The sequence below is a fragment of the Podarcis bocagei genome, assembly GCF_964188305.1.
Source record: "Podarcis bocagei genome assembly, chromosome: W".
Taxonomy (NCBI): Eukaryota; Metazoa; Chordata; class Lepidosauria; order Squamata; family Lacertidae; genus Podarcis; species Podarcis bocagei.
The window spans coordinates 22,843,660-22,870,623 of NC_138131.1; positions in this window are offsets into that span (position 1 = coordinate 22,843,660).

Genomic DNA, 26,964 nt, shown 5'->3' on the forward strand with positions numbered 1-26,964 from the left:
CTTGTCTTGACCACAGGCGCCCCCTCCTGGGAATCCTCAGATTCGCTGGAGAGGCTCATGGAATCCTCCAACCCACTGCAATCTTCTTCCTCGCTGTCCTGGGATTCTTCCCCATCGCTCTCCATCTCCTGCCTCCCCTGTGCCTCTGTCCCTGAACCCCTGACAGCGGGCTTTTCCAGTCCAACACCGCGCGGACCTTGGCGCTGTCCATGGCGAGTCCCTTGTCGGACAGTCTGTAGCCCAGAAAGTCCACCTCCGTCACGTCGAACTGGCACTTCTCCAGTTTGGCGTAAAGTCTGTGCTCCCGGAGTCTCTGCAGGACCTCCTTTACGTCCCTCTCGTGAGCCTCCTGCGATTCCGAGAAGATCAGGATGTCATCGAGGAAGCACATGCACTTCTTGTAGAGGAGTCCCGCCAACACGTGGTGCATAAACGCTTGGAAGCAGTGGGAGCCATTTTGGAGACCAAACGGCATAACTCTGTATTCATAGGTGCCTAACGGCGTAAACATGGCCGTCTTCCACTCATCGCCCTCCCGCATGCGTATGAGATTGTATGCGCCGCGTAGATCCAACTTGGTGAAGATCCTCCCCTTCCGCACCATCGCGAGCAGGTCGTCGATCTTGGGCATGGGGAAGGCTTTGGGCTTTGTCTTCGAGTTTATGAGCCTGTAATCTACGATCAATCTCTTTTGGGGCGTGTCCTTCTTCTTCACGAAAAACACGGGACTACCCCCCACTGCCTTTGATTCTTGGATGAATCCCCGCTTCAAATTGTGCTCTATGAACTCCCTGAGTTCCTGCATCTCGTCCTCGGACATGGAATACAGCTTCCCCGTCGGCAGTGTCGCCCCTGGCAGGAGGTCAATCGCGCAGTCGTAGGGCCGGTGAGGGGGCACCTGGTCAGCCTCCTTTTCGCAGAAGACCTCCAAAAACTCCTTGTACTTGTGGGGCACCGCCTGCACCATGCCTAGGTGCATCTGCTGCCCATCCTCCTGGCCCTCCTCTTCCTGGCCGGTCTGGATGCAGTGCTGTGCGCAGTAGGATGAGCCGAAGGTCAGCTGCCGCTGGTACCACGCTAAAGCTGGGCTGGGTCTATCTAGCCAACTCATGCCTAACACTATAGGCGTGTCTGACAGGTGGGTGACGTTGAAGCTGATGACCTCGCGGTGATTTCCAATCTGCATCACCATGGGTGGTGTTTGGTGTACCACCTGCCCGCCCAGCAGCTTCCTGCCATCGACTGTGACGACGTTTAAGGGAAGCGTGGCTGGTAGGAGCGCTATGCGATGCTGCTTGATGAACTCCGCCCCCACGAAGTCCGCGTTACTTCCAGAGTCAACGGTAATAGGGACTTCCAGGGTGTGTCCACTTGGCAGCTGGAGCGATGCGGTGAGCTGCAACACTGGTTTGGGTGGGAGGGGGTCTGTGGGTTGTAAGATCTCTGAGGACTGCTTCATTGACTTGCCTGGCTGGGCCCCAGTGCTTCTGCTTCCAGCCAGGCATTGTCGTTTCCCTGAAGCTGCCCCCCCCCCCGCTGCACTGCTTCTTTTACTGTTGCCAAGGCTGCAGTGTGCTTCTGGAGCCTCTGGGGACACTCTTTGGCCATGTGTTGCGCACTGTCACAGATGTAACACTTCCTGCCCCTCTAGGAGGCTTCATCTTGGCTGCTCCTTGTGCTGGGGCTCTGGCTGCCGTCTGAGCCTTGGCACCACCAATCTCCATTGGTTCCTCCCCCTCCCCCAGCGGAGGCGTGGGGTGTGTGTGCCCTAGGTCCCTGGGAAGAAAAGGAGGCGTTCTAGCTGGTGCGCGCACCTGGCGACCCTCATCACTGTGCCAAGGGCGTTCTTCGTGGCGCACTCCTATCGTGAGCGCTCTCTGTACCACCTCTGCGATGGTCCGAGGTCTGTCCCCCCTTGCCAGCTCATCTTTGACGGATGCATTGAGCCCCTCCCAGAACAAATCTCTCACTGCCACGGAGTCCTTTTCCCAGCCCAGCACATTCAGCAATGCAAAGAAGCGGGAGTGGTATTGTCGCACTGTAGCCTTGCCCTGGCGCAATCCATGCATTTCTCGTCTTGCTACGTCTATATCCACGGTAGATTGGAAACAAGCGTCCATGGCCGCGATGAATGCGTCTGAATCCCTTAGGGCAGGATCCACGTCGCGCCATAAATTGCGCAGCCAGGCTTTAGCTTCCCCATGCAGGTGGGATATTATGAAGCCCACTTTCTCCTCCTCATCTCTAAAGTCCTTCTGAAGCAAATTCAGCGCATAAACGACATCTGCTCTGAAACTGGGATAGTGCTGCAGATTCCCATCGAAGTGGGCTACCAAGCTGCCCCCCCCCCCGCTTTCCGAGTCCAATTCCCTCTGACCTGGACCCCGGGAACCCTTCCTTGCACGCACGTTCCCACCTGGCTTGCAGATCCTTGCAACGCGCTTCTGCTTCCTCTCCTTTCTTTCTGGAGACCACTACCTCAGTGGAAAGCTGCGAGACTGCGTTCTGCAGGGCTGCCAGCTGCTCCTCCGTAGTCATGTCTGCCAAACTTCGTGAGCTTGCAAAAAAAAAAAAAAATTGCAGGTAGAGAGGGGACTTACTGTCAGGGCTGCCTCAGGTCCCAGCTCACAAAGGACCAACGCCGGTTGCTCTTTATATACAGAAATGTTTATTGAAGTTCATTATCAGCTTCACAGCCGCGGCGCGCAGCTCTACGTCTGTAACGCTAGACCATTGAAGTCCCCTCTGAGTCAGACCCTCCCCTGCACCAGTTTAAGAGCCTTGCTCTGCTCCACCTCCTTCTTTCTTCCCTTTCCCACAGGGTCTTCCTGCCCGCCGGGGTTTCGCCCCTCCTGGATTCCTCTGATGCCGAATCCCCAGATTGCTCCCCCTCCCTCCTGCGGGCTTTAGGACCTGGCTCTTCATCCGGGCTCTCTGTTTTCCCGCGCGCCTGTACATTTGAACTTGGCGCACGGTGCCCAACTCCCAACCTTCCTTCTGATCGTTACATTACTCCCTTCACTGCTCCCCTCCCCTTCCGGGAGGATGGCTTGTTCTGACCTTCCCTCCACTCCTGCTGACGGAGCTACTTCCCCTGACACACTGGAACTCCCCCCCCCTTGCCACGCTCTGGTGGGGAAGCCGGTCCTGATTTCCAGCTGCCGCTTTGGAATTCCCTGCTGGCCCCTTGTCCCTGATGCGTCCCCCCTGGGACCCCCCTTGTCCTGACCACAGACGCCCCCTTCTGGGAATCCTCTGATTCGCTGGAGAGGCTCATGGAATCCCTCGGGCCACTGTCATCCTCCTCCTTGCTGTCCTGGGATTCTTCCCAATCGCTCTCCATCTCCTGCCTCCCCTGTGCCTCTGTCCCTGAACCCCTGACAGCACTCAATACACCTTTTTGCTATCGTCGGGGGTGATTCCCAAAAAACACCATGGGAATTGAAATAAGACCAATCAAAGCTTATTCGGCTTCTTTCTACGCATATGGAAGCGAAAAGGCGGTGTTGTGTTATTTTGCTCTCATTACACACACTTTGTGATTTCTGGGTCAATGTGCATTAACACCAAAGAACAAGACTTGAAATAAGCGAAGTCCAAGATTCTTCTTTCTATGTAGCTGGAACACAAAACAACCTGTTTGGCTTTGTTTAGCCTTATTTAACTTCGCTTTGCTAGGGTCAGGGTTAGGGTTGGGGTTGGGGTTAGGGTTAGGGTCAGGGTTAGGGTCAGGGTTAGGGTTAGGGTTAGGGTTAGGGTTAGGGTTAGGGTTAGGGTTAGGGTTAGGGTTAGGGTTAGGGTTAGGGTTAGGGTTACGATTACAGTTAGGGTTAGGGTTAGGGTTAGGGTTAGGGTTAGGGTTAAGGTTAAGGTTAAGGTTAAGGTTAAGGTTAAGGTTAAGGTTAGGGTTAGGGTTAGGGTTAGGGTTAAGGTTCGGGTTCGGGTTCGGATTGGGTTTAGGGTTCGGGTTCGGGTTCGGATTCGGGTTCAAGTTCGGGTTAGGGTTAGGGTTAGGGTTAGGGTTAGGGTTGGGGTTAAGGTTAGGGTTAGGGTTAGGGTTAGGGTTCGGGTTCGGGTTCGGGTTAGGGTTAGGGTTAGGGTTAGGGTTAGGGTTGGGGTTAAGGTTAGGGTTAGGGTTAGGGTTAGGGTTAGGGTTAGGGTTAGGGTTAGGGTTAGGGTTAGGGTTAGGGTCAGGGTGAATGACCACTGAAAGAACAATCCAAACTTATTTGTCCTCTTTCTATTGAGGTGGAACCAAAACACCTATCCTTGATTTGGGCTGATAAAAACATGTCACTCTGCGATTTTTGGGTGAATGTACATTCTAACCCCAAAAACACCAATTTGAAATAACCCAATCACAGCTTTATCATCTTCTTTTTATGTAGAATCATAGAATCATAGAGTTGGAAGAGACCACAAGGGCCATCGAGTCCAACCCCCTGTCAAGCAGGAAACATCATCTGAGCACTCCTGACATATGGATGTCAAGCCTCTGCTTAAAGACCTCCAAAGTAGGAGACTCCACCACACTCCTTGGCAGCAAATTCCACTGTCGAACAGCTCTTACTGTCAGGAAGTTCTTCCTAATGTTTAGGTGGAATCTTCTTTCTTGTAGTTTGGATCCATTGCTCCGTGTCCGCTTCTCTGGAGCAGCAGAAAACAACCTTTCTCCCTCCTCTATGTGACATCTTTTTATATATTTGAACATGGCTATCATATCACCCCTTAACCTCCTCTTCTCCAGGCTAAACATGCCCAACTCCCTTAGCCGTTCCTCATAAGACATCGTTTCCAGACCTTAGACCATTTTGGTTGCCCTCCTCTGGACACGTTCCAGTTTGTCAGTGTCCTTCTTGAACTGTGGTGCCCAGAACTGGACACAGTACTCCAGGTGAGGTCTGACCAGAGCAGAATACAGTGGCACTATTACTTCCCTTGATCTAGATGCTATACTCCTATTGATGCAGCCCAGAATTGCATTGGCTTTTTTAGCTGCCGCGTCACACTGTTGGCTCATGTCAAGTTTGTGGTCAACCAAGACTCCTAGATCTTTTTCACATGTACTTCTCTCAAGCCAGGTGTCACCCATCTTGTATTTATGCCTCTCATTTTTTCCCCCCAAGTGCAATACTTTACATTTCTCCCTGTTAAAATTCATCTTGTTTGTTTTGGCCCAGTTCTCTAATCAGTCAAGGTCGTTTTGAAGTGTGATCCTGTCCTCTGGGGTGTTAGCCACCCCTCCCAGTTTGGTGTCATCTGCAAATTTGATCAGGATGCCCTTGAGTCCATCATCCAAGTCGTTGATAAAGATGTTGAATAAGACCGGGCCCAAGACAGAACCCTGTGGCACCCCACTAGTCACTCTTCTCCAGGATGAAGAGGAACCATTGATGAGCACCCGTTGGGTTCGGTCAGTCAGCCAGTTAGAAATCCACTGAGTGGTAGCATAGTCAAGACTGCATTTTACCAGCTTCTTTACAAGAATATCATGGGGCACTGTCAGAGCTGCCCAAGGTCCCAGCTCACAAAGGACCAACGCCGGTTCATTGTTATATACAAAAGTCTTTATTGAAGTTCAGTTTCGCTTCCACAGCCGCGGCGTGCAGCTCTACGTCTGAAACTCTAGACCGCCGAAGCTCCGTCTGAGTCTCCTCCCCCCAGACACCAGTTTAAGACTCTGGCCTTGCTCCACCTCTTCCTTTGCTCTTTCCTCCTCTGGTTCCGCCCGTCCGCTGGGGTCTTGCCCTTCCTAGACTCTTCTGACGCTGAGTCCCCTGAATCTTCCCCCTGCCTCTGGCGGGCTTTAGGATCTGGTTCCCAATCCGGGTTTTCTGCTGTCCCACACGCCTGTACATTCGAACTTGGCGCGAGCGCCCAGCCGGCAACCTTCCTCCTGACCGTTACACAGCTCCTGTCACTGCTTCCCCCTTGGGGGGGGGGCTAGCTGGACCTGACCTCCCCTCCGTTCCCCCACTCTCCGATAGAGGCGTGGTCAGCCCTGACTCATCTTCTCTCTCTGCTGGAGGAGACGCTGGCCCTGACACATGGGACTCTTCCCCCCCACTACGCTCTGGTGGGGAAGCTGGTCCTGATCTCTCGCTGCTGCTTTGGGAGTCCCCGCTGGCCCCTTGTTTCTGGTGCGTCCCCCCTGGGACCCCCCTTGCCCTGACCATCGGCGCCTCCTTCTGGGAATCTTCCGATCCGCTGGAGAAGCTCATGGAATCTCTCGGGTCACTGTCATACCCCCTACGCTGCCCTCAGATTCTTCCCCTTCGCTCTCCATTTCCTTCCTCCCCTGTTCCTCTGCTCCTGAGCCCCTGACAGGCACCTTGTCAAATGCCTTGCTGAAATGAAAGTAGGCTACATCCACTGCGTTCCCTTCATCTACCAGCCTTGCTCCACCTCTTCCTTTGCTCTTTCCTCCTCTGGGCCCTCCTGCCAGCTGGGTTCTCGCCCTTCCTAGACTCATCTGACGCTGAGTCCCCTGAGTCTTCCCCCTGCCTCCGGCGGGCTTTAGGACCTGGTTCCCCATCCGGACTTTCTGCTGTCCCGCGCGCCTGTGCATTTGAACTTGGCGCGCGCGCCCAGCCGGCAACCTTCCTCCTGACCGTTACACTGCTCCTGTCTCTGCTTCCCCCTTCGGGGAGGCTAGCTGGACCTGACCTCCCCTCCGTTCCCCCACTCTCCGATAGAGGCGTGGTCAGCCCTGACTCATCTTCACTCCCTGCTGGAGAAGATGCTGCCCCTGACACCTGGGACTCTTCCCCTCCACTATGCTCTGGTGGGGAAGCTGGTCCTGATCTCCAGCTGCTGCTTTGGGAGTCCCCGCTGGCCCCCCGTTCTTGGTGTGTCCCCACTGGGACCCCCCTTGCCCTGACCATCGGCGCCTCCTTCTGGGAATCTTCTGATTCGCTGGAGAAGCTCATGGAATCTCTCAGGTCACTGCCGTACTCCCCTACGCTGCCGTCAGATCCTTCATCTTCGCTCTCCATCTCCTCTCTCCCCTGTGCCTCTGCTCCTGAGCCCCTGACATCCATCCCCCCTCGAAGCCCCCCTTCCCCCCTCCCCCTCTTCTGGGGCGGGTTCCGGGTGCTCCAGTGCTGTGGGGGTGAGTGTGGGATACAGTTCCTTCCCCCTGGCGTGCGGCCGACCAGTTGGAGCCGGCCAGCCCGTAATGGGCTCGTCGACGGCAATCTCCTCTGCTTCCATCTCTCTGCATTCGTGTTCGAACCCAAAGTCCTCCCCCAACACGTCCATGTCCGTCTCTTCCCCTGTTACCTCGGGTGATGCTGCGTGACAGGGCCCCCTCAGCAGTTCCCTGCTCCACCCCACCTCCGGTTGAGTTTCCCACCAATAAGAGCGGTCTGTGGCAGACCCCGAGGGAGAACCCTCCGGGGAGCTTGTGTCCGGCGCCGTCTCCTCAGCTGATGAGAACCCCTGGAACGTGCTAGTCGAAAGTGTGGGTGTGAAAAGCCAGTCGTCGAAATAATCTGCCGGCATAGGTCTGTGCGGGAAGAGTGCATGGAACTCGTCTTTGAGGTAGTGCTCCTCCAAGGCATAGTCCAGCACCCACCTGTTGGCGCTTGCCGGGGTACCTTCCCTGGCGAGGAGATATTCAACTCCCTCTTCCCCCCATCTTGAGTCTAAAATCTCCGTGACCTCGTTGAGTGGCGCCGCCCTCGGTGACCCCTCCCCCGTTGGCGACTTTCTGAGTGGGTGAGGTGCGGTCCCTGGCGCCTGAAACCTGTGGGGTTCCTTGTAGGGTGTGAGGACTGACCTATGAAACACCGGGTGCATTCTGGAGCCCTCCGGGAGTGTCAACCGGAAGGCCACTGGGTTGATTTGTGCCTCGACTTGGCAAGGCCCTAGCTGCTTGTGTTTGAGCTTCTTCTTACCTAACGTTCTGGCCGGCACTGCCTGGGCCGCTAACCAGACCCAGTCCCCCACCTGGATGTCTTCCCCGACTCTCCTGTGCCTGTCTGCCTGCACTTTGTAGGCATGTTTTGCTAGTTCCAAGGTCCTGCGGAGTTGCTCGTGGACCTCCTGTAACTCTGCTGCCAAGTGCTCTGCTCCCCGTGGCTCCCCCTCCCCCTTCGTCTCTAACCCCGGGAAGGTTCTGGGATGCCGCCCATTGTTGGCGAAGAACGGTGTCACCCCTGTAGACCCGTGCTTCGTGTTGTTGTAGGCAAACTCGGCCAGCGGTAGGTAGTCCACCCAGGTCGAGGGCTGTTGATTCGCATAGCATCGCAGGTACTGCTGCATGATCGCGTTGACCCTCTCTGCTTGTCCGTTGGTCTGCGTGTGTCGTGCCGACGCTAAGTTGATCTTGACGTTCAGGATGCCCAGAAGCTTCTGCCAGAAGCTCGAGATGAATTGGCGACCACGGTCGGACAGGATGGACCATGGTAAGCCGTGAACTTTGAACACGTGTTCTACGAACAGCTTGGCGGTCTGTTCCGCTGTGGCCACCTTCGCGCAAGGAATGAAGTGCGCCATCTTGGTGAACAGGTCGACGACCACGAGTACCGCTGTTTTGCCTCGCGAGCTGGGCAGATCTGTGACAAAGTCCAGGGCCACCCTCTCCCACGGTTCGAGCGGCGTCTGTAGCGGTTCCAGCAGTCCCGCCGGCTTCCTGTGCACTGGTTTGGCCCTTTCGCATGTGTCACACCTAGAGACGTAATCCGCGACCTCTCCCCTCATCTGGGGCCACCAAAAGTCTCTGGCCACTAATTCCGCCGTCTTGTCCTTGCCGAAGTGCCCAGCACTGGGCGCGTCGTGTAACTGCTGCAGGACTTTCGCGCGGAGGTCGTCTCCCAGCACGTAGAGAGCCCCTTTGCGGGTGAGCAGCCCGTCGCGTATCTGGAACTCGCCGTCCTTCGCTGTGCCTCTCCGCACCTCCTCCATTTTGAATTGTGCGAAGGCATCCGTCTGCAGCGCGCGACACACTGCGTCCAGGTCCACGGTGGCTGAAGCGCATTCCCACGCTTTCAGTGCGAGAATGTGTTTGGCCGCCACCGGTGCCGCTTCCTCGAGATACTGCGGTTTCCTGGATAGTGCATCTGCCATGACGTTGTTGTCTCCCGGGATGTATTCTATCCGGAAGTCGAAATCCGCAAAGAACTCCGCCCAGCGGATGTGTCTCTGGTTCAGGAACCGCGCCGTGCGCCAGTACTCCAGGTTCTTATGGTCCGTGCGGACCTGCACAGTGTGTCTGGCTCCGATGAGGAAGTGCCGCCACGCCTTGAAGGCTGCATGAATGGCCAGCAACTCCCTGTCCCAGATGGTGTAGTTCTGTTCCTGAGTTTCCTGGAGTAGAATGCGCAGGGCCTCCAGTTCCCTTGCGGATCTTGCTGCAACAGGACCGCCCCCACCGCTCTGTCGGATGCATCAGTCTCAACCCTCATTGGTTTGTTGGGATTCACGTGCAGTAGCTGTTCTTTAGACGCAAAGAGACGCTTGAGTCTCCGAAAAGACTGTTCTGCCTGGTCCGTCTAGGTGAACTTCGTCTTCTTGGAGTTGAGGGTGTCCGTGATAGCCGCCGTCTCCTTCGCGGACCCCTTGATGAACTTGCGATAAAAGTTGGCGAAGCTGACGAACTTCTGGACCTCCTTCCGATTGCGCGGGCTCTTCCAGTCCAACACCGAGCGGACCTTGGTGCTGTCCATGGCGAGTCCCTTGTCAGACAGCTTGTAGCCCAGGAAATCCACCTCCGTCACGTCGAACTGGCACTTCTCCAGTTTGGCGTACAGTCTGTGCTCCCGTAGTCTCTGCAGGACCTCCTTGACGTCTCCCTCGTGAGCCTCCTGCGATTCCGAGAAGATCAGGATGTCGTCCAGGAAGCATACGCACTTCTTGTAGAGGAGGCCCACTAACACGTGGTGCATGAAGGCTTGGAAACAATGGGAGCCATTTTGCGGACCAAACGGCATAACTCTATATTCATCGGTGCCTAAAGGCGTAAACATGGCCGTTTTCCACTCATCGCCTTCCCGCATGCGTATAAGGTTGTACGCCCCTCGTAGATCCAACTTGGTGAAGATTCGTCCCTTCCTCACCGTCACGAGCAGGTCGTCGATCTTGGGCATGGGGAATGCTGTGGGCTTTGTCCTGGAATTTATGTTCCTGTAATCAACTACCAATCTGCGTTGGGGCGTGTCCTTCTTCTTCACGAAAAACACGGGACTGCCCCCCACTGCTTTGGATTCTCGGATGAATCCCCGCTTCAAGTTGTGATCTATGAACTCCCTGAGTTCTTGCAGTTCGTCTTCAGACATGGAATACAGTTTTCCAGTCGGCAGCATCGCCCCCGGCAGGAGGTCAATCGTGCAGTCGTAGGGCCGGTGGGAGGCAGCTTGTCCGCTTCCTTCTCGCAGAAGACCTCCAAAAACGCCTTGTACTTGTTGGGTACCGCCTGCACCATGCCTAGGTGTAGCTGCGGGTCATCCTCTCGCCCCTCCTGCCCCTGGCTGGTCCAAATGCAGTGTTCTGCGCAGTAGGAGGAGCAGAAGGTCAATTGCCGCTGGTACCATGCTAATGCCGGGCTGTGCCTATCCAGCCAACTCATGCCCAACACTATGGGCGTGTCCGACAGGTGGGTGACATTGAAGCTGATGACTTCGCAGTGATTTCCAATTTGCAGTACCATAGGCTGCGTTTGCTGTACCACCTGTCCACCCAGTAGCTCCCTGCCATCAACCGTGACAACGTTTAGGGGCATTGTGGCTGGCAGGAGCGCTATGCGATGTAGCTTGATGAAGTCCACTCCTACAAAGTCTGCATTACTACCAGAGTCAATGGTGATAGGGACTTCCAGGGTGTGTCCATTGGGCAGCTGGAGCGATGCGGTGAGTTGCACCACTGGTTTGGGTGGGAGGGGGTCTGTGGGGTGCAAAATCTCTGGGGACTGGGGACTTCCGGAGGCGGCGCGAAACAAGTAATGGCGGTCCTCTTTGCGCTGCGAAGAGGGGCTCCGCAGGAAAGGGTCGTTCGCTGCGGCAAAGCGACGACCCATTAAGATAAACCACGAGCAGAGCGAGCTCGTGGCCGTGGGATCCGGCGGGCACCCAGAGCGACCCCCAAAACGAAGAAGGGACCCCGTAAGGGGCTCCGGAAGCGCGGAGGGGAAGCGGTGCTGTGGATTCATCGCTCTTTCTGCGGGAGTGAAGCCGCGCGGCTGTTGCTGATGAGCGCCGACCTTTCTTCCTTAAGTATTGGACTCTAAATCATCTACTCGTGAGTAAGAAGAGTATTAATTCGGGACTGTAAATTGAAAATTTGGCTGAAAGCGGGAGACGAGAAAAAGGAAGTCCGTCTCCCGGTAGTGCTTAATGATCAAAGGCAAAGGAACTGACAAGCTGGAAGCAATAGAAAGGGATTTTAAAACGGGAAGTATCATGCGTCTGGTGGAGCTAGCAACTGAAGGGAAAGGCAAGCCTTCTTCTTTTTCTCTGCTATTGTGTTGATTTTACTCGGAGACCTTCTCCTTTAGTGGACTTAAAAACTTTAAAAACCCCAGTCCCGGGCTTGCAGGGGGGAAAAGGCTGTTTTGTGGATACATATACAAAGTCGAAATGGATACATAGAGGCATCATTGGAGGATACAATTAAATAACTGTATCTTGCACCTTCAGATAGACTATTGTGGCAATATTGAAAGGGCTCCGCCACTGGAAAAAAGTTTTCTTTAAGGACTATTGTTAATTTATTCAACTGCAGGAACTTTAATGGCGACTGAAACTTTGTTTCTTCTTTCCTGAACTGCAACAATACTCCCTCTAGTGGAGTTTGGGATTTACAAATTCCTGAGAACCAACTTTGTTTTGACTCTCTGTGGTTTGGTTATCTACTTTGAGGCCTGTCTTTCCCATGGAACATTTGACAGCTTGACCTTGAATCCAAAGACAGGTGTGGAATGAGTGGCCCACCAAAAACAAGAGCTGCGTCGAAAGCAGGGAAAGGCCAATTTGTACAAACAACTCTGACTTCTCAGGCTCGCAGATCTTCAGTCCCTGCTGTTTTACAGGGAGCTGTACCCTCAACAACAGCTCCATCTAAGGAAGCTGAACAGCCAACAACTGAGGACATGGCAGCAGGGGGATCTGGCACTCTTTTAGAGGAAATGCTACAACAATTTGCAATTTTGAATAAAAAGGTTGATGACCAAACAGCAAAAATTGACTTAGCCACATCTTCAATTACTAAACTTTCTGAACAGGTGGCTAAGCATTCACAAGACATTGGGAACTTAAAAGACGTTACATCTGAAAATCGGAAATTGGCCGAGGCTGCGAATGAAAAAGCAGGTCAAGCAATTCAGAAAGTGGATGAACTGAAAGGAGAGGTAAGGCCGCTACATAAACATATCAGCGACCAGCAGGCCTACCTGTCTATGGTGGAACTGAGAAACAGGGAAAACAATTTAAGATTACGCTCTATCCCAGAGATTGAGAAAGAGGATTTGACTGGTTTTTTGACAGCAGAATTCTCTAAATTCTGGGGTATAAAGGAAGATACAGATTTTAAAATAACAACTGCATTCAGACTGGGAAGAGTTGCCAGGAAAGACAGGCCTAGAGATTGCTTGATCATTTTAAGGACCAAGCAGGAGAGAGACAAACTTCTTGACCTACATTTCAATAAAGCACTTGAGATCCAGGACAGAAGAGCACAAATCTACAAGGATATCCCTAAACAACTACTGGATCTCAGATCTAACTACACTGACTTAGCTGGACTTCTGAGAGGCAACGGAATACCTTACAGGTGGGAGTTTCCACAAGGCCTATCATTCAACTACAAAGGAAAGAAGATTAAAATCAAAACGAAAGAGGACAGCCAGAAGTTTCTACACGATCACGGAGAAGACCTGCAGAAAGGAGTAGCAGCCCTTTGGCCTCCACCAGAGTCTGGAAAAGAGCCAGCACCCTCGGATTTGGATAAAAAAGAAGACGCCCCATAAAGAGCAACAACAGATTGATACAGGATGTCTCTACAGCTGTATAGTTGGAACATTAATGGCGCAAATTCCCCGGAAAAACGTAAAAGGATTTTTCATATTTTGAAGAAAGAACATTTGGACATAATCTGTCTGCAAGAAACCCACGTGACCAGGCTCCATAGGAAGGTGTTAATAAACAAAAGACTAGGCCAAGAATTTATTTCATCAGACAGAGTTAAAAAGAGAGGCGTGGTGATCTACGCAAAGGAGAATTTATCACCAAAATTTTTGTTTAAAGATGAACAAGGAAGAATCCTGGCAATTGAAATACAAATCCAAGGAGAAAAAGTTTTGATATTAGGAATCTACGCACCAAACGAGGGGAAATCAGAATTTTACAAGAAGCTACATGAGACATTACTGGACTATCTGGACTATTCTAATATTATTATGATGGGAGACATGAATGGGGTCGTCTCTACCTATATGGATAAGTCACACAACCAGAACCTGACTAAGGATGGAAGACTACCAAAAACTTTCTTCGAACTAACCGACAATATGGATTTGATTGATTTATGGAGGACGAGAAACCCCCTAGGCAAAGAAGGAACCTTCTTTTCTGAGGCCCACCTGTCATGGACAAGAATCGACCAAATTTGGACAACTAGAGGGCTGGCACCTAAGACTACAAGAGTAGAAATCTGCCCAAAGACTTGCTCCGACCACAACGCTCTGAAAATGGAAATGAGATTTACTACTGCCGATTCCTTCAGATGGAAAATGAATGACAACCTGCTAAGAGATCAAGAGATCGTAAAGAAGGCCCAAAAAGCTTTAAAGGACTATTTCGAAATTAACTTGAATACCTCGGTGGAAAAAAGAACAATCTGGGACGCAAGTAAAGCTGTCATGAGAGGGTTTCTGATACAACAGAATACGATTAAGAAAAAACTCTGGAATGGGAAAAAGGACAAGATATTAGAGAAGATAAGAGATGGAGAGAAAAAATTAAGACTGAATCCAAAATCAAAAGAGATTCTAAGAGAAATTAAATTCCACCAGTCACAATATACGAAATTGATCAACCAAGAAGTGGAATGGAAAATCAAACAAATGAAACAAAGATCTTTTGAATCTGCGAATAAATGTGGGAAACTGCTAGCTTGGCAGTTGAAAAAGAGACAAAAATTAAATTATGTTACCAATCTAGAAGTTGAAGGGGAAAATATTCAGAAACCGGGAGAAATTAGAAAGTGTTTCCAGAAATATTTTAAAAAACTGTATACACAAGGGTCCGAGGAAGTAGCCGAGATAGAACAATTCTTGAAAGACAATGGCCTACCAGAACTATCTTTGGAGAAGAGATCAATCTTGAATTGTAAAATAACACAACAGGAAATCGAGGATGCCATTCAGAATATGCAGCTAGGCAAATCTCCAGGCCCTGATGGACTTACCTCCAAGTACTACAGGATGTTAAAAGACTACTTGATACAACCGTTAATGGAGGTTTGCAACCAGATTATGGGGGGAGGGAGGGCACCAGATACGTGGAAAGAAGCATTCATCACACTGATACCTAAAGTGGAAACTGAAAAGACTCAACTTAAGAACTACCGTCCCATCTCACTCCTAAACGTGGATTACAAAATATTTGCAGATATTTTGGCTAATAGATTCAAAAAAGTATTAAACGAAGTAATCCATAAGGACCAAGCTGGCTTTCTCCCAGGTAGACATTTGTTTGATAACACTAGGAATATTATCGATATTCTGGAACTTTTACAAACAAATATTAACACTAAAGCAGTGTTAATTTTTATTGATGCGGAGAAGGCCTTTGACAACATTTCTTGGAAATTTATGAAGAAAAACCTGGAAGGGATGGGAGTGGGAAGGGGGTTTGAGAATGGAATAGAAGCAATCTATTCAGAACAAAAAGCTAAGTTGATAGTGAACAATGTGGTGACAGAAGAACTCCATATTGAAAAAGGAACACGTCAGGGGTGCCCCCTTTCCCCTTTACTGTTTATTTCAGTCCTGGAGGTTTTGCTGAACATGATAAGGAAGGATCGGCAGGTACAAGGAATACGGGTCGGAGCGAAACAATATAAACTGAAAGCATTTGCAGATGACTTGGTCTTAACATTACAGGAGCCAGAATCTAGTACAAAAAGAGTTTTGGAATTGATTCAGAAATTTGGTCGGGTGGCGGGTTTTAAGCTGAACAAACAAAAAACTAAGGTGTTAGGGAAAAACTTGACAGCTACTGAAACAGAGGGGTTTCAGAAGGAAACAGAACTAAATATTGTTAAAAAAGTGAAATACCTGGGGGTCAATCTTTCTTCCAAGAACTTGAATTTATTTAAAGATAATTATGAGAAATGTTGGTCAGAAGTGAAAAAAGATCTAGAAATTTGGTCAAGATTGAAACTATCCTTGTTAGGCCGAATTGCAGCTATAAAAATGAACGTTTTGCCAAAAATGTTGTTTTTGTTTCAAGCCTTGCAGATTGTGGACAGAGTGGGTTGTTTTGGAAAGTGGCAGAAGGATATCTCTAAATTTGTCTGGCAGGGCAAAAAGCCCCGAATAAAGTTTAAAATACTAACTGATGCAAAGGAGAGAGGGGGGTTTGCCCTGCCGGACTTAAGGTTATATTATGAAGCTGCGGCCTTCTGCTGGATGAAAGATTGGATTCTGTTAGAAAACACTGATGTCCTAGATCTGGAAGGCTTTAATAACTCGTTAGGTTGGCATGCATATTTGTGGTATGACAAGGCAAAAACATATGGAATGTTTAAAAACCATATTGTCAGAAAAGCAATATTTATGGTCTGGAAAAAATACAAAGACTTATTGGAAAGCAAAACTCCGAGGTGGATATCACCAATAGAGGCCAAGGCTCGGAAAAACCCCAATATGGAGGCCTGCTGGCCGAAGTATTGGGAAATAATAGAAAACATTGGAGGTAATTGGAGGTTGCAGAGCTTTGAAAAACTAAAAGGTAAGGTGCAAGATTGGTTACACTATGCCCAAATTAATGAGGTCTTTAAGCTAGACAAAAAAACAGGATTCCAGGTGGAAAAATCGAAACTTGAGACAGAGTTGTTAGAACCAAAGACCAAGTTACTATCGAGAATGTATAACTTGCTGCTTAAATGGAACACTCAGGATGAGACAGTTAAATCAGCTATGATAAAATGGGCTCAGGACATTGGTTATAATATCATGTCTGAAGATTGGGAGAGGTTATGGACCACCGGTATGAAGTTTACTGCATGTAATGCTCTGAAAGAAAATATTATGAAAATGGTATACAGGTGGTACATGACCCCGGTCAAGCTGGCTAAGATATACCATTTGTCCGATAATAAATGTTGGAAGTGTAAGGAAGCTGAGGGGACATTCTTTCACCTTTGGTGGACTTGTCCAAGATTGAAGGCCTTCTGGGAAATGATCTATAACGAGTTAAAAAAGGTGTTTAAATACACCTTCCCCAAGAAACCGGAGGCCTTTCTTCTGGGCATTGTCGGCCAGAAGGTGCTAAAGAAGGATAGAACTTTTTTTATGTATGCTACTACAGCAGCAAGAATTCTTATTGCCAAGCATTGGAAGACTCAAGATTTGCCCACACTGGAGGACTGGCAGACGCAATTGATGAACTACATGGAACTAGCTGAGATGACTGCAAGGATCCGAGATTTGGGAGAAGAAGCAATGGAGGAGGATTGGAAAAAATTTAAGGACTATTTGCAAAAGTATTATAAGTTATATGAATCTTAAGATGCCGTATGACTTGGAATGTTAGCCCCAGCAACGAAAGTGGATTATATATGAAATTGGATAATATTTATGAAAGAATCAAAGTTTAAATGGGTAAAAATGATAATATGCTATATTCTTAGAGTAATTGGAAAACAAGAGATTTAAACTTAAACTGCAATTGAAAGTACAAAGAAACACATGAAACAAGGTTATAACTTGCTGATAACTTTATTGTCAAGAATGCATTATGTGGGAGATGTGGGGAAGTCCGATAGAAATCTGAAATAAGTTGTTGAAATGGTTGTGATTTTCTCTTTTTTCTTTCTTTCTACCTTCTATGTTCTTTCTTTTTTCTGTTTTATCTGTAATTTGGAAAAAGATGCAATAAAAATTATTAAAAAAAAAAACAAAACAAAATCTCTGGGGACTGCTTCACTGATTCGCCTGGCTGGGCCCCAGTGCCTCTGCCTCCAACCAGGCTTCGTCGTTTCCCTGCAGCTGTTCCCCCTGCTGAACTGCTCCCCTTACTGTTGCTGAGGCTGCAGTGTGCTTCTGGATCCTCTGGGGACACTCTTTGGCCATGTGCTGTGCACTGTCGCAGATAAAACACTTCCTGTTCCCTCTAGGAGCCTTCGCCTTGACTGCTCCTGGTGGTTGGGCTCCGGTTGCTGTCTGAGCCCTGGCACCACCTTTCTCCATCGGCTCTTCTCCCCCCCCCCCCAGTGGAGGCGTGGAGTTGTTCTGGCTGGTGTGCGTGCCATACGTCCCTCATCCCTGCTCCAAGGGCGTTCTTCCAGGCGCACTCCTATCGCCAGCGCTCTCTGGACGACTTCTGTGGTACTGTTAGGTCTCTCCCCCCTCGCCAGCTCATCTTTCACGGCCCCATTTAGCCCCTCCCAGAACAGATCCCTCACGTCAGCTGAGTCCTTCTCCCAGCCCAGCACATTAACTAGCGCAAAAAAGCGGGAGTGATATTGTCTCACCATGGCTCTGCCTTGCTTCAGCCCGTGCATTTCCCTCCTGGCCACATCCACATCTACCGTTGATTTAAAACAAGAGTCCATAGCCTCGATAAATGCTTTTGAATCTTGGAGGGCGGGATTATTTTCGCGCCATAAATTGCGCAGCCACGATTTAGCTTCCCCATGCAGATGAGTTATTATGAAGCCTACTTTCTCCTCCTCATCTCTAAAGTCTTTCCAAAGCAAATTGAGCGCGAAAACTATGTCTGCTCTGAAGTTAGGATACTGCTCCAGGTTCCCGTCGAAATGGGCTACGATGCTGCCCCCCGTTTCCCGAGGCCAACTCCCTCCGGCTTGGGTCCTGGCAGCCCCTCTTTGCCCCAACGTTCCCACCTGGCTTGCAGATCTCGACAGCGCGCTTCTGCTTCCTCTTCTCTCTTTCTGGAGGTTTCTACTTCAGTGTAAAGCCTCGTGACTGCTTCTTGCAGCGCTGCCACCTTCTCCTCCGTAGTCATCTTTGCCTATCTTCGTGAGCTCGCAAAATTTTTTTTTATGGAGACGGAGCTTACTGTCAGAGCTGCCCTAGGTCCCAGCTCACAAAGGACCAACGCCACTTCGTTGTTATATACAAAAGTCTTTATTGAAGTTCAGTTTGTCTTTCACATCAGCAGCGTGCAGCTCTACGCCTGAAACTCTAGACCGCTGAAGCTCCGTCTGAATCTCCTCCCCCCATACACAAGTTTAAGACTCTAGCCTTGCTCCACCTCTTCCTTTGCTCTTTCCTCCTCTGGGCCCTCCTGCCAGCTGGGTTCTCGCCCTTCCTAGACTCATCTGACGCTGAGTCCCCTGAGTCTTCCCCCTGCCTCCGGCGGGCTTTAGGACCTGGTTCCCCATCCGGGCTTTCTGCTGTCCCGCGCGCCTGTGCATTTGAACTTGGCGCGCGCGCCCAGCCGGCAACCTTCCTCCTGACCGTTACACTGCTCCTGTCACTGCTTCCCCCTTCGGGGAGGCTAGCTGGACCTGACTCATCATCTCTCCCTGCTGGAGAAGATGCTGCCCCTGACACCTGGGACTCTTCCCCCCCACTATGCTCTGGTGGGGAAGCTGGTCCTGATCTCCAGCTGCTGCTTTGGGAGTCCCCGCTGGCCCCTTGTTTCTGGTGTGTTCCCCCTGGGACCCCCCTTGCCCTGACTATAGGCGCCTCCTTCTGGGAATCTTCTGATTCGCTGGAGAAGCTCATGGAATCTCTCGGGTCACTGCCGTACTCCCCTACACTGCCCTCAGATCCTTCCTCTTCGCTCTCCATCTCCTCTCTCCCCTGTGCCTTTGCTCCTGAGCCCCTGACAGCTTATTTCAAGTCGGGTTCTTTGGTGTTAATGCACATTGACCCAGAAATCGTAAAGTGTGTGTAATGAGACCAAAATAACAAAACACCTTCATTTCGCTTCCATATGCATAGAAAGAAGACGAATAAGCTTTGATTAGACTTATTTCAATTCGCATGGTGTTTTTTGGGTGAGCACCGGAAGCACCCCCAACTAAAGAAACAAGGTGTTTTGGGTTCCACCAGCATAAAAAGAAGATGATAAAAGTCTTATTGGGTTTATTTCATATTGGTGTTTTTGGGGTTAGAATGCACATTCACCCAAAAATCGCAGAATGACAAGTTTTTTATCAGCCGAAATCAAGCATAGGTGTTTTGGTTCCATCTCAATAGACGGAGAATAAATAGGCTTGGATTCTTCTTTCTGTGGTTATTCACCCCGACCCTAACCCTAACCCTAACCCTAACCCTAACCCTAACCTTAACCCTAACCCTAACGCTAACCCCAACCCTAATCCTAATCCTAACCCCAACCCCAACCCCAACCCTACCCCTACCCCTAACCCTAACCCTAACCTTAACCCTAACCCTAACCGCAACCCTAAACCTAAACCTAACCCTAACCCTAGCAAAGCGAATTGTAATAAGCCTAAACAAAGCCAAGCAGGTTGTTTTGTGTTACAGCTACATAGAAAGAAGAATCTTGGATTTCACTTATTTCAAGTCGTTTTCTTTGGAGTTAATGCACATTGACCCAGAAATAGCAAAGTGTATGTGTCAGGGGCTGCCTCAGGTCTCAGCTCACAAAAGACCAACGCCAAGCTCTTCTTATATACAAGGATGTTTATTGCAGTTCATTATTGGTTCCACAACCGAGGCGCGCAGCCCTGCGTCTCTAACGTCAGACATTTGAAGTCCCCTCTGAATCGGTCCCGCCTCTGCACCAACTTAAGAGGCTTGTGCTAGACCACCTCTTCCTGTCTTTCCTTTTCCGCAGGGTCTTTCTGCCCCCCTGGGTTCCTTCCCTCCTGCTCTCTCCTGAAGCGGATTCCCCAGACGCCTGTTCCCCCCTCCTTCGTGCTTTGGGGCTAGGCTCCTCCTCCGGGCTTTCTCCATTTCCGCGCGCCTCCACATTTGAACTTGACGCGCGTTCGCTACCCCTGACCTTCCTTTTGACACTTACACTACTCCCTGTACTACTCTCCGCCTCTTCCGGCAGGACGTCCTCCCCCGATCTCCTTCCCCTGTCTCTTTCCTGCTCCGCTCCGTGTGTCACACTGGGAACTCCCCTCTCTTCCCTTCGTTCCTGCTGGGAAGCCGGTCCTGATCTCCCACTCCCGCTCGGGGTCTCCCTGCTGCTTCCCTGCTCCTGGCAGGTCCCCCCTGTGACCCCCCTTGTCCTGACTAGGGGCGCCCCCTCCTGAGAATCCTCCGATTCACTTGAGAGACTCATGGAAGATCTCAAGTCATTGTCATCCTCTTCCTCACTGTCCTGGGATTCTTCCTCGTCGCTCTCCGTCTCCTCCCTCACCTGTGCCTCTGTCTCTGAACCCCTGACAGTATGTAATGAAACCAAAATAACACAACACCTTCTTTTTGCTTCCGTATGCGTAGAAAGAAGACGAAGAAGCTTTGATTGGACTTATTTCAATTCGCATGGTGTTTTTTGGGTGTGCACCAGAATCACACCCAACCAAAGCAAAAAGGTGTTTTGGGTTCCACCTACATAAAAGAAGATGCTAAAGCCCTGATTGGGCTTATTTCAAATTGGTGTTTTTTTGGTTAGAATGCACATTCACCCAAAAATCGCAGAATGACATGTTTTTTATCAGCCGAAATCAAGTGTAGGTGTTTTGGTTCCATCTCAATAGAAGGAGGACAAATAAGCTTGGATTGTTCTTTCGGTGGTCATTCACCCGAACCCGAACCCGAACCCGAACCCGAACCCGAACCCGAACCCTAACCCTAACCCTAACCCTAACCCTAACCCTAACCCTAACCCTAACCCTAACCCTAACTCTAACCCTAACCCTAACCCTAACCCTAACCCTAGAGTTAGAGTTAGGGTTAGGGTTAGGGTTAGGGTTAGGTTTAGAATTAGGGTTAGGGTTAGGGTTAGGGTTAGGGTTAGGGTTAGGGTTAGGGTTAGGCTCAGGGTGAATGACCACCGAAAGAACAATCCAAGCTTATTTGTCCTCTGTTTATTGAGATGAAACCAAAACACCTATGCTTGATAACCCTAGCAAAGAGATGGGTACTAAGCCTAAACAAAGCCAAACAGGTTGTTTTGGGTTCCAGCTACATAGAAAAAAGAATCTTGAATTTCGCTTATTTCAAGTCGTGTTTTTTGGTGTTAGTGCACATTGACCCAGAAATCGCAAAGTGTGTGTAATGAAACCAAAATAACACAACACCGTCTTTTTGCTTCCATATGCGTAGAAAGAAGATGAATAAGCTTTGATTGGTCTTATTTCAATTCGCATGGTGTTTTTTGGGTGTGCACCGGAATCACCCCCAACCAAAGCAAAAAGGTGTTTTGCGTTCCATCTACATAAAAAGAAGATGATAAAGCTCTGATTGGGCTTATTTCAAAATGGTGTTTTGGGGGTTAGAATGCATGTTCACTCAAAAATCGCAGAGTGACATTTTTGTTATCAGCCCAAATCAAGCATAGGTGTTTTGTTTCCATCTCAATAGAAGGAGGACAAATAAGCTTGGATTGTTCTTTCGGTGGTCATTCACCCTAAACCTAACCCTAACCCTAACCCTAACCCTAACCCTAACCCTAACCCTAACCCTAACCCTAACCCCAACCCTAACCGCAACCCCAACCCTAACCATAACCCTAACGCTAACCCCAACCCTAACCCTCAACCTAACCCTAACCCTAATCCTAATCCTAACGCTTACCCTAACCCTAACCGCAACCGCAACCCTAACCCTAACCCTAACCCTAACCCTAACCCTAACCCTAATCTTAACATTAACCCTAACCCTAGCAATGCGAAGTGTAATAAGCCTAAACAAAGCCAAACAGGTTGTTTTGTGTTCCAGCTACATAGAAAGAAGAATATTGGATTTCGCTTATTTCAAGTCGTGTTCTTTGGTTTTAATGCACATTGACCCAGAAATCGCAAAGTGTTTGTAATGAGACCAAAATAACGCAACACCGTATTTTCGCTTCCATATGCGTAGAAAGAAGACGAATAAGCTTTGATTGGTCTTATTTCAATTCGCATGGTGTTTTTTGGGAATCACCCCCGACCAATGCAAAAAGGTGCTTTGGGTTCCATCTACATAAAAAGAAGATGATAAAGGTCTGATTTCAAATTGGTGCTTTTGGGTTTAGAATGCACATTCACTGAAAAATCGCAGAGTGACATGTGTGTTATCAGCCCAAATCAAGCATGGGTGTTTTGGTTAGATCTCAATAGAAAGAGGACAAATAAACTTGGATTGTTCTTTCGGTGGTCATTCACCCTAACCCTCACCCTCACCCTCACCCTCACCCTCACCCTCACCCTCACCCTCACCCTAACCCTGAACCTGACCCTGACCCTGACCCTGACCCTGACCCTAACCCTAACCCTAACCCTAACCCCGACCCTAACCCTAACCCTAACCCTAACCCTAATAATAATAATAATAAATTTTATTTATATCCCGCTCTCCCCAGCCGAAGCCGGGCTCAGGGCGGCTAACAACAATCAAAATAGTCCAACATTTTAAAACATTCATTATAAAATTAATTAAATCAAATTAAAATCAAATTAATGGCAACCATCAAGCAAAGTTTTGTGCAGATTGCCAGAGGAGGGGGTCAGGCTGTGCCCTGACAAAAGGCCTGGTGGAACAGCTCTGTCTTGCAGGCCCTGCAGAAGGATGTCAGGTCCTGCAGTGCCCTAGTCTCTTGTGACAGAGTGTTCCACCAGATTGGAGCCACGGCCGAGAAAGCCCTGGCTCTAGTTGAGGCCAACCTAACCTCTCTGTGGCCTGGGATCTTTAGGGTGTTTTTATTTGCAGACCGTAAATTTCTCTGTGGGACATACCAGGAGAGGCAGTTCCATAGGTACGAGGGTCCTAGGCCGTATAGGGCTTTAAAGGTTAAAACCAGCACCTTAAACCTGATCCTGTACTCCACCGGGAGCCAGTGCAGCTGGTATAGTACCGGATGGATATGATCTCACAGCGAAGACCCCATAAGGAGTCTCGCCGCGGCATTCTGCACCCGCTGGAGTTTCTGGGTCAGTCTCAAGGGCAACCCCACGTAGAGCGAGTTACAATAATCCAGTCTGGAGGTGACCGTCGTGTGGATCACAGTGGCTAGGTCAGGGCGAGAGAGATAAGGAGCCAACTGCTAAGCTTGGCGGAGATGAAAAAATGCCGCTGTCAGGGGTTCAGGGACAGAGGCACAGCGGAAACAGGAGATGGAGAGCGAATGGGAAGAATCTGAGGACAGCGGGGGGGAGAATGACAGTGATCCGAGGGATTCCATGAGGCTCTCCAGCGAATCAGAGGATTCCCAGAAGGGGGCGCCGGTGGTCAGGACAAGGGGGGTCCCAGGGGGGACGCACCAGAAGCAAGGGGCCAGCGGGACTCCCAAAGCGGCAGCTGGAGATCAGGACCAGCTTCCCCACCAGAGCGTAGCAGGGGGGGGAAGGTTCCCGTGTGTCAGGGCCAGCGTCTCCTCCAGCAGGGAGAGGAGATGAGTCAGGGCTGACCACGCCTCCATCAGAGAAGGGGGGAATGGAGGGGAGGTCAGAACCAGCTAACCTCCCGGAAGAGGAGGAAAGCAGTGACAGGAGTAGTGTAACGATCAGAAGGACGGTTGGGAGCTGGGCGCGCGCGCCAAGTTCAAATGTACAAGCGCGCGGGACAGCAGAGAGCCCGGATTGGGAACCAGGTCCTAAAGCCCGCCAGAGGGATAGAGAACAATCCGGGGAATCAGCGTCGGAAGAGTCTAGGAAGGGAGAAACCCCAGCGGGCAGGAGGACCCGGCGGAAGAGAGAACAAAGAAGGAGGTGGAGCAAGGCAAGGGTCTTAAACTGGTGTCGGGGAGGGACGGACTCAGACGGAGCTTCAACGGTCTAGGGTTTCAGACGTAGGGCTGCGCGCCGCGGCTGTCAAACCGAAAATGAACTTCAATAAAGACTTCTGTATATAAAGAGAAACTGGCGTTGGTCCTTTGTGAGCTGGGACCTGAGGCAGCCCTGACAGCCGCCTTTGTTATAGCTGTAATCTGCGCCTCCATAGAGAGGGAGGTATCGAAGATTACACCCAAACTCTTAACGGACGATGCTGGCACTAATTGCACCCCCGCAAGAGATGGGAGTTGCCCCCTCAATCCCATATCGCTCCGTCCCAGCCAGAGGACCTCTGTCTTCGAAGGATTTAACTTCAACCGGCTCCCACGTAACCATCCAGCCACAGCTTCCAGACATCTGGTCAGTGTATCTGGGGCCGAGTCAGGATGGCCATCCATCAACAGATAGAGTTGGGTGTCATCGGCATACTGATGGCAACCCACCGCAAAACTCCGGACAAGCTGGGCGAGGGGGCGCATAAAGATGTTAAAAAGCATCGGGGAGAGAATCGCACCTTGAGGCACTCCACACACCAAGGAGTGGCGCGATGACAATTCCCCCCCAAGCGCCACCCTCTGTCCCCGACCGGAGGGAAATGAGCGCAGCCATTGAAGGACTGTGCCCTGGACCCCCACGTCGGCAAGGCGGTGGTCCAGAAGTTCGTGATCGACCATGTCGAAGGCTGCTGACAGGTCTAGAAGAATCAGCAGCCCCGACCCGCCTCGATCCAGCTGCCTGCGGAGATCATCTGTTAGGGCGACCAGAGCCATCTCGGTCCCATGACCAGCGCGGAAGCCGGACTGGAATGGATCCAAAGCAGATGTTTCATCCAGAAACCTACCAAGCTGTTCAGCAACCGCTCTCTCAATCACCTTACCCAGGAATGGAAGATTCGAAACCGGGCGGTAATTGGATAGATCTAAAGGATCTAATGATGTTTTCTTTAAGAGCGGACGCACCACTGCCTCCTTCAGTTCCCCTGGGAATATCCCAGTGCCAAGGGACAAATTGATGATATCACCCAGGGGGGCCCGCACCTCGTCTGGGCACGCTCTAATCAGCCAGGACGGGCATGGGTCAAGAGGGCAAGTGGTGGGCTTTCCAGCTTGGAGGAGTCTGTCCACATCGGCTGGGGATATCCGGTCAAAGTGGTCCAATACTGGACCCGAGGACAGTCGAGGGGCCTCCAGTTCCTTTATTGTACCCAAATTGGCAGGGAGGTCATGGCGGAGCAACAAGACCTTCTCCGCAAAAAAGCTCGCAAATGCCTCGCAGCTGTGTGTCGAATTGTTATTTAAATTTGGCTGTCCTTCAAGGGACGTTAAAGACCTAATTATACTAAACAATTGCGCCGGGCGAGAGCTAGCGGAGGCGATGGAGGCCGAGAAGTAGGACTTCTTAGCGGCCTTCACTGCCATCTCATAGGTTTTCATAAAAACCCTATAAGATGTTCTTGAAGCTCCGTCACGGGCACCCCGCCATACTTGCTCTAGCCGTCTGAGGTCCCGCTTCATTTTCCGAAGCTCCTCGGTAAACCAGGGAGCCCGGTTTCTGCGGGGTCGCAGAGGGCGCCTAGGTGCGATCTCATCGATGGCTGCTAGGAGCTGGATATTCCAGCCCTCAACAAGCACAGTCAAGGAGTCGCCAGGGGGAGCAAGGTCCCGCAAGGCCTGACGGAATCTATCAGGGTCCATCAGCCTCTGCGGGCGAGCCCAAACCGGCTCGCCACCTAAGCAGGGTGGGGGTGGAAAGTCAATCCTGACTTTCAGTGCATAGTGATCAGACCATGGCACCTTCATCGAGGGAGACATGATCACATCTATACCGGCGCCAAAGATCAAATCCAGCATATGGCCTGCTTGATGTGTGGGGCCCGAAACACACTGGGAGAGCCCTACTGTCGCCATGGAAGACACCAGGTCCAGAGCCTGTGAGGAGGGAATGGCATAGGTGCTTTGGATCCACCTCCATAGAAAGAGGACAAATAAGCTTGAATTGTTCTTTCTGTGGTCATTCACCCCGACCCTAACCCTAACCCTAACCCTAACCCTAACGCCAACCCCAATCCTAACGCTAACCCTAACCCTAACCCTAACCCCAATCCTAACCCTAACCCTAACCGTAACGCCAACCGTAACCCTAACCCTAACCCTAACGATAACCGTAACCGTAACCCTAACCCTAACCCTAACCCTAACCCTAACCCTAACCCTAACCCTAACCCTAACCTTAACCCTAACCCTAACCCTAACCCTAACCCTAACCCTAACCCTAACCCTAACCCTAACCGCAACCCGAACCCTAACTGCAACACCAACCCTCACCCTCACCCTCACCCTCACCCTAACCCCAACCCTAACCACAACACCAACACCAACCCTAACCATAACCCTAACACTTACCCTAACCCTAACCCTACCCCTAAACCTAACCCTAACCCTAAACCTAAACCTAACACTAGCAAAGCGAAGTGTAATAAGCCTAAACAAAGCCAAACAGGTAGTTGTGTGTTACAGCTACATAGAAAGCAGAATCTTTGATATCACTCGTTTTCTTTGGTATTAATGTACATTGACGTAGAAATCGCAAAGTGTGTGTAATGAAACCAAAATAACACAATACTGTCTTTTCGCTTCCATGTGCGTAGAAAGAAGACGAATAAGCTTTGATGGGACTTATTTAAATTTGCATGGTGTTTTTTCGGTGTGCACCAGAATCACCCCAAACCAAAGCAAAAAGGTGTTTTGGGTTCCATCAACATAAAAAGAAGATGATAAAGCTCTGATTGGGCTTATTTCAAATTGGTGTTTTGGGGATTAGAATGCAAATTGGTGTTTTTGGGATTAAAATACTAACTGATGCTAAGGAGAGAGGGGGTTTGCCCTG